This window comes from Lactuca sativa, chromosome 1 (genome assembly GCF_002870075.4).
Source record: "Lactuca sativa cultivar Salinas chromosome 1, Lsat_Salinas_v11, whole genome shotgun sequence".
In the NCBI taxonomy this organism is placed as follows: domain Eukaryota; kingdom Viridiplantae; phylum Streptophyta; class Magnoliopsida; order Asterales; family Asteraceae; genus Lactuca; species Lactuca sativa.
The window spans coordinates 19165860-19173842 of record NC_056623.2 but is presented as its reverse complement, the minus strand read 5'-3'; the positions used below and the strand labels follow the sequence as shown (position 1 = coordinate 19173842).

Genomic DNA, 7983 nt, shown 5'->3' with positions numbered 1-7983 from the left:
ATGACTTTAGAAAGCTTAGAGTCACAAATGTCACTCCTTTTATGGTTCACAAACACCAAGAGCAAGAGGATGAAGAATAGAAGAGAAGGAGGTTGCCCAAAACGTGTGGAAACCCTAGAAGAAAGCTTGTCCACGTTTTTGGGGCATAAGAACTCGTTAAATAGTGAGGCTATTAGGGTTATCTAACAAGGAAACCCTAATTTGGATGCTTAAGCCCTAAGCAACCCATGGACTCCTTTCCTTAAAGGCCTTGGACGATTTCTAATGGGTTTCCCCATATAATTCGTCCAACCTTATAATATAAGGCAATCTATAGACCAATTGCAATTATCTTATAATTACAATTCCAGTCCCTTAAGTTTAATTAATCTCTTTTAGTCACAAACTTAATTCTTATTAATTCTTGACTAATATTAATTAAACAATATGATTTATCCTTTAATATATTATTCCCATAATATATTAATAAATCATATTTAATCCTTTCTCTCCATAATTCATCCTATCAAGTTGCTTTGGTGAAGGCAACCTAAAAGGACCATGCACCATCGGGTCAAGTACATACCAAAATAGTTATGGACATAGACACTAATCCAACAATTAGGTCTAGATGTTAATCTATAACCAGCCCATCGTGACCTAAAACCCATTGGGCCCACCAAGGCCCAATAATAAACGGGCTCTCCCAAGAATTTAAAGGGGCCGGCCTTGGTGCCTTAGACCCTTGAGTACAGTGAGGAAAACTCACCTTGCAACTGCCGGAATCCTGCAAATCTCTGACTGCTAACTCGCCGGAAATCCCAACTATCATATGAAAACCATCACATAAGAAACCATCACGACTTCCTAGGCTAAGGGCACACAAAACTCATTAAGTTCATCATCCTCTTATTGGACCTAGTCCCAAAATCAAATCCTCATGCAAAGCCCAATATTGGCCCAATTTACTAAATTGGACCCACCACACCAAATGGGCCTAGATCCAAGGTCCATAATAATTATTGAGTCTAAAATACTCCATCCATAATGTTCAATCAGGCCCAAGCCCCACTAGCCCAATAACAGCCCAATCACTTAAGGCCCAAAATCAAAAACCCAACAAAGGGCGTACGCTGGGCGTACCCCTCTTGGTACGCTGGGCGTACATCGATGCTCGCGGACTGGAATTGGGACATAGACCCACTACGGTGGGCGTACATCAGCTTACACGGGGCGTACGCGCGCTGATCTAAAACTCCTCTTAAGTCCTTAATGGCTTAAGCTCCTAAGCCCAAACTTCAGATCCATCGACCAATCATGCCTAGGATTCATAAACTCTCAAACTTTATTACTTGGGACGTCCATAAAGCTCTTAACTAAAGGTCTTAACCCATTAAGACATTCCTACTTCTTACATGGGGCAACCAAGGCCATTGGGGCCCTATTATTCTTACTCAATACTTCTCCAATGGTCTGAAAGGACAACTCATCTTAACCAAAACACACCATGCATCAAGATGGGGGCTTTTGGGACAAGAATGGAGTCAAAATTTCACCATACTCAGATCTACACAAAATAGATGTCAAGCAAGAAGCTTTATACCTTTAGGAGCTCTTGAACCACCAGAAGACTTTAGATCTACACGTTGGCCTTCTTCCTCTACTCACTAGATGCAACACCTTTTTCTCAAAACACTCCAAATTCACTTCAAAAGCTCACACACTCAAGAAGTTGGCCATGCTTTGGGGAAAATGGCTCTAAATAATGGAGGCTAGGGTTTGGGAGGGTTATGAGCTCTTAGGGTTGTTTAAATAGCCTCCACACCCGAGATATTACGGTTTCTGGATGATAGACGTACGCTGGGCGTAATTCCAGTATGCTGGGCGTACGTCGAGGGAACCCGCGTTTCATTAACTCCATTACGCTGGGCGTAACCCAGCCTACGCTGGGCGTACCCACGCGTGTCCCAAGCATGCATGGCCTTACTTTGTCAACTTTTTCCATCAAGTGCCATAGCTCCTTTATTCTAAGTCTGGTTCCGACGAACATTATACTCACGAAAAGATGGCGAGAAGCCCTATGCTTCTAGCAACACACCCCAACCCGATACCTTCTCGAATAAAACCCACTGCCCATAAAATTCTGAAACGCCCTTACTCTTGGATCTCAGGGAACCATAATTAACTACTCTTAGAACGGGGCGTTACATACCTCCTTTGGTACGCTCAACGTACTCAAGCATGCACGAAACTGATCGGGGACCTCAACTTAGTACGCAGGGCGTACTGGAATTACGCTGGGCGTACGCTCAGTTTTGCTTAGTCCATTTTCTTGGTCTCTTAACCCGTTAAGACCTTAGCTCATTTCTTAGATTTGGACTTCCTAATAGCTCTTACTCCATAAAGTCAGGGACTTTAAGCCTTTGCATGGCTGATGTGGTCACAAACAAACAAAACACTCATTCTCTTTTCTCATTAAGCTCTTATCTCATGCATGACTTGATTCTAACATCCAATATCTCATTTTATGGATCCTCTTCACTAAAAACCCTTATAAGGACAAATATTAGGCTCTGGAGTGCAACAACTCATAAAGCTTCAAGCTTTGGGACCAAAAACCCTAAAATGGACCATATTATGCACAAATAAAAAAGGATGGGAAAGATCTAAGCTTTATACCTTCAGATGATGCTCCATCCATAGGAAAGCTCAGATCTAAATCCTTGACTCCAACTCTATTCTCTTCCATGCTCCATCTTCACTCTAAAGATGCCATAAAACACTTACAAACTTACAATGGTCACACACAAGCTCAAGAACGAGGATTAGAGTTTAGGAGGGTTTGTTTTCTGAGAAAGGTGGCCAGGAATGAGGCCATCTCATTCCTTATATAGGGTCACTTAAAACATTAGGGTATCCACACTGTGCCTAGTACGCCCAGCGTACTAGGTGGCTCTTGCTTAAGGATCACGTGCATTCGTACGCTAAGCGTACACATATGTATGCCCAACGTACTCTGCTGCCACATTTCTTAACTTAGGGGCTTATCTTGCCAATTCTCCAAACTTCCATAGCTTCTTTGATACAACTCTGATTCCAATGGTCCTCATACCTACGGAAAGGTGACGAGATGCCCTACGTTTATAGCAACTCGTCGCAACCCCGACGCTTCCTCCTTCACGGCTTGCAGCCCACGAACTCTGATCACAGACGATCCGGAACAAGATGTAACAATTCTCCCCCACTTGAATTAGATTTCGCCCTCGAAATCGCTCCTTATCAACACATAGATCGAGCCCAAAAACCTGAGAAGCACCACCGAAAAGGTCTCAAACCATAAAAAAAATCTCTTCTAAAGATACCTGAACCCATCAGGAGCTCCCAAACCCGAAAAGGATGGAATTTGTTGTGGTACTCGTTCTGACTCACCAGCGCTTGCAAACTCTAGTGGTCTGTATCTCTGTCAGACCATCCTCGCAAAATACCATGTTAATCTCTCATTGATTAACAGAATCTAAGAACACTATACTCACTTGGAAGTTTCCTCTGACACCCATAGACATAAGCCCCAACTTCCTCTCAGATTTCCCATCAATATTGATCACCTGGGCAGCTCCTAACCCAAAAGATGAACCTTCAAAGGTTACTCATAGCAAACCAAAACGTCTCACCAACTTCCTTCTCACGATAACTATCTTGGCTCATCGCATCACACAAGTCACAAAGTTCGCTTTACCCTAAGAGAATGCTACAACTCATCTGAAATCGCCTCGCTTCTGACCTTTGTCATCTACCACCTACTAGTTCCATGCGTCTCGCAAGTATTCTCATACCCCCGAATCTGACCCACTTCGGTCTAAGAAATCAGGTGAAGATCAATATCCCTAAAAATGAAACCCATCTACAAACCGAAACCTCATCTCGCCTACTCAACACACAAAAAAATCCAGACTCAAGCTCGAGAGTCTGATTCAACAGTAGACCTGGAACCACTCAATTCCAATCTTGTACTCAACTCATGACCCCATATTTGTGAATTTAAACACACACCTTCTCACCAATTCCTTCCGATTACGATAATCCCCACTCACATGGGTTATATCAATTCCCAACTGACACAGAGACCCCTGCCTCGCCCCTGGTTCGGCAAACAGGCTCCCAAAGACTCAAACGATAAGGTTACCCAAGCCTAAGAACTCCTCTGCACCATACTCTGACTAGCGAATACTACATCACCCCCCGCAGTATCACGACACTCTCTCACTACCTCACTGATGTTACAGCTCCCCATAGTCTTACAATACTCTTTCTCTAATTCACGTATGCTACGGCTCCTCGCAGTCACACGATACAGTCCCTCTCTGACTAGTGAATACCATGGCTCCCCACAGTATCACGATACCCTCTCTCTGACTCACGTATGTTGTAGCTCTCCGCAGTCACACCATACCCTTTCTCTTACTGACTCATGGATGCTACGTGATATGTGCATAATTAGTTAATTATTTAATATATATTCTTAGTTATTTTTGATTAATTATGAGAATAATTTGGACAAAAGGTACTTAAAATGTTGAGAATTGTGTTTTCAGTCCAAAAGATATGCTTGGATGCAAAAAGGAGAAAAGGAGAGCGAGTGAAGATTAAAGAGTGAAAGAAGGAGATCTACTCGGCGAGTAGATCGACCCGACTCGGCGAGTGCACGACGATATGCCAGAAGATAACTACAACTGCTAATTCAAGACATATAAGTATGGACCTACTCGGCGAGTTAATTCTGCTACTCGCCAAGTACCCCCTGTTTTGGGATATCTATAAAAGACGAATCCTTATTCCAGGAGGAGGCACTCCTGACGATTTTTGAAGGATTAGCTGCGACTAAAAGGTTCAGAAGGCGCTAAGGAACCCTAAGCTTCAAGAGTTGGAAGAATTCAAGCAATTAGGTTAATTCTACCACTTAGACTTAGGAATTAAACATGTTTGCTTTCATAGACTTTGTTTTTATGCTTGTTTCTACTGCAACTATGAGCTAAACTCGTTTTTGTTTCTATTTGGGGAATACCAAAGAACTCCTATGGTTTAATTATTAATTCTTGTTTAATTGTCTATTGGTGATTTATTAAATTAAGTTTGTTAAAGAACCTTATGTATTAATCACTACTATTTTCTTTTAATTGGAAGGCAATTAGGTTGCATGAACATCACTTAATTGTTAACCTCATATGTCTATGTGAATGCTAAAACGTATGCTTGGAAGTAATGAGTATGAAACTAAGATTAATAAGAAAATAGGAAGATTAATGTGTGAGCTTGTTTGAGAAACCATCAACAAGAGGTTAATTGAATTAATAACTTAATTGACCATTACAAATCTTATTTAATCCAAATAATTAATCTAGGGAATTAATTAGTTTAAACACTTGATCAATGCTTAAATTAGTTAATTGTCTAAGGGTTAGGAGTAATGAACATGAACCTAACTATTATCATTGGTAACCAATAGCAATTAATCCACCTTAACTTAAATAACCATAGGAGTGAATTGGTTGAACCTAAATAGAAACATCTTTATCAAATTTGGTGAATAGTTGTTGCTTTAGTTAATTAGTTAATTTAGTTTGTTTAAGTTTCTAGTCTTGCAAAACTAGAGAAAAACCCTTTACTTTTATTATTTGTTTTAGTTAAAAATAGCTATTAGTTTAATTGTCCGTTTCCTGAGTTCGATACCTTACTTATCAATCTATACCACTTAAAGACAGGTTCACTGCCTTTGTGTGCTCAAATTACTAATAAAAAGTAGGGATAAAACTAGTTGAATTTACACACATCAAGTTTTTGGCGCCGTTGCCGGGGAACGGTTCTAAATAATTAAGCTAATTCCTAATTTTTTCGATCCTTTGTGTAAGTTTACTTGCATAAAGTTTAAATACTGCAATTTAGTAACTGGTAATTAGGTTTTAGTATCTGTTTTAGTTAGGCTAAAAACTTAGGTTAAAAACTTAAAAATCACTGATACTCGCCGAGTGCACTCGCACCTACTCGGCGAGTAACAGTTTAGTTAGAAAATTTTTTTTTACAATCTTTTTGTTCTTTTTACGTTTTCTTTTTTTTATTAATTTCAGAACTCTCATGACCAGAGGAGCAAACACACCACTGGTACCTCCGTTTGAAGACCCCGAATCCGCATTGAAAAGAAACAAAGGGAAGGACGTGGAGAGTTCAAGCACACCAAAGAAATCACCATTGTCCAACTTGAAGACTGTTTTTGGGAAAAAGAAGAGCAGTAAATCAGGAACTTCTGGCGCTTCCTTGACAATTGAGGAACCAATTCAAGAAGATATTGGATACGAGACCGAGGAAGAAGAGGAGGCAACGTACGAACAAGAAACCGAATTGGAGGAAGAGTTAGCATTCACTATGGCTAACATTGATGAAATTCCCATGGGAGAATGGAAGAAGAGGATGCGCGACGACCATGGCCCAGGACTTGTGCAACCCGCAATTCCCGCAACTGTTACCTTCGAGCTAAAAGGTCATATCCTAGCTGCGCTCAAGGAAATACCTTTCTATGGGAAAGATCACGAAGATGCCTACAAACATTTGGATGAAGTAAATGATGTTGCTGATTACTTCAACATTCCAAATGTAACCCGCGAAACTCAACTACTTCGGATGCTTCCGGTAACCTTCAAGGGTGCTGCTAAGGACTGGCTCAAATCACTTCCCCCCGGGTCAGTCACTACATGGGCCAAAATGAAGGAAGAATTTATAGATCACTTTTGCCCACCATCCAAAATAGCCAAACTCAAGAAGGCCATTGCAAACTTTGAACAGCAAGCTGGAGAATCTTTATATGAAGCATGGGAGAGGTATAAAAGTCTGCTACGAAATTGCCCACACCATGATCTAAATAGCCAGCAAGAAGTTTCCATCTTTTATGATGGAGTCAATGTCACAACCCGGCAGTTGCTAGACTCACAAGGTCCACTTACAAAGAAGCCACCCCCGGTGATTAAAGAATTGATTGAAGAATTCTCTAAACACTCTAGAGAATACCACAACCCCAAGAATGATGCCACAAGGGGAACCGCGTACGCAGCTACTGAAGATTTATCCGCGGTTATGGCCATGTTAAAAACCATGGATAGGAGAATGGACAAAATGGATCAAACTATCCATGCCATACGGGTGGGTTGCGAAAATTGCAATGGACCTCACCTCACTAGAGATTGCAATTTGGATGAGAACGGTAACAAAAAGGCACAAGTATGCTATTCGAGCGGTGACCGGTATGATGAAGACTGGCGCAAACAAAAGAAGGAGTGTCTGCCTTACGAAGAGTACAAGAAGGCCAAGGAAGAGAAGTACAGACAAAAAGGGAGAGGCTTTTACCAAAAGGAGGAGCCGGTGCAAGAGAAGAAGCCGAGCTTGGAAGAAATGCTAACTAAATTTGTGGCTGCTTCCGAGAAAAGACATAGTGACCACGATGCTGCTATCCAAGAAACAAGAACAATGCTCAGGAACCAGCAAGCATCCATCCACAACATAGAAACGCAGCTTGGGCAACTTGCTCAACAACTAAACCAAAGGTCACCGGGTGAGCTTCCTAGCAAAACCGAGAACAACCCACGAGGCGCGCAAGTAAATATTGTTACCACAAGAAGTGGGAAGATTATTACTCCCTTGGCCCCCATTCGAACTGAAGCGAACAAGGACTCACAGAAGGAAGGAACGGAAGTACAAGTCGAAAATCAACACTCACAATCTGAGAGTCCTACTCGCCGAGTAGGACCGATGGACTCGGCGAGTACCTCTGCTAAAACAAGTGACCAGCCACCCTTGAAACCATACCATCCTCCAATGCCGTACCCAGCCCGAGCCAAGAAGGAGAACCAGGAAGAGGAATATCAGAAGTTTCTTGATCATATTAAAACTCTTCAAATAAACATTCCTTTCATTGAAGCCGTCATGCAAATGCCCAAGTATGCAAAGTTCCTTAAGGAA

General features: G+C 41.6%; 1 non-coding gene across 1 annotated transcript; it reads right to left on the bottom strand.

Moving 5' to 3' along the window:
- Positions 1-6780: 6780 nt before the first annotated feature.
- Positions 6781-6887, bottom strand: LOC128131441 (small nucleolar RNA R71). Its single transcript, XR_008229357.1, has one exon. It is a non-coding gene; the product is annotated as a small nucleolar RNA R71 (small nucleolar RNA).
- Positions 6888-7983: the final 1096 nt, after the last annotated feature.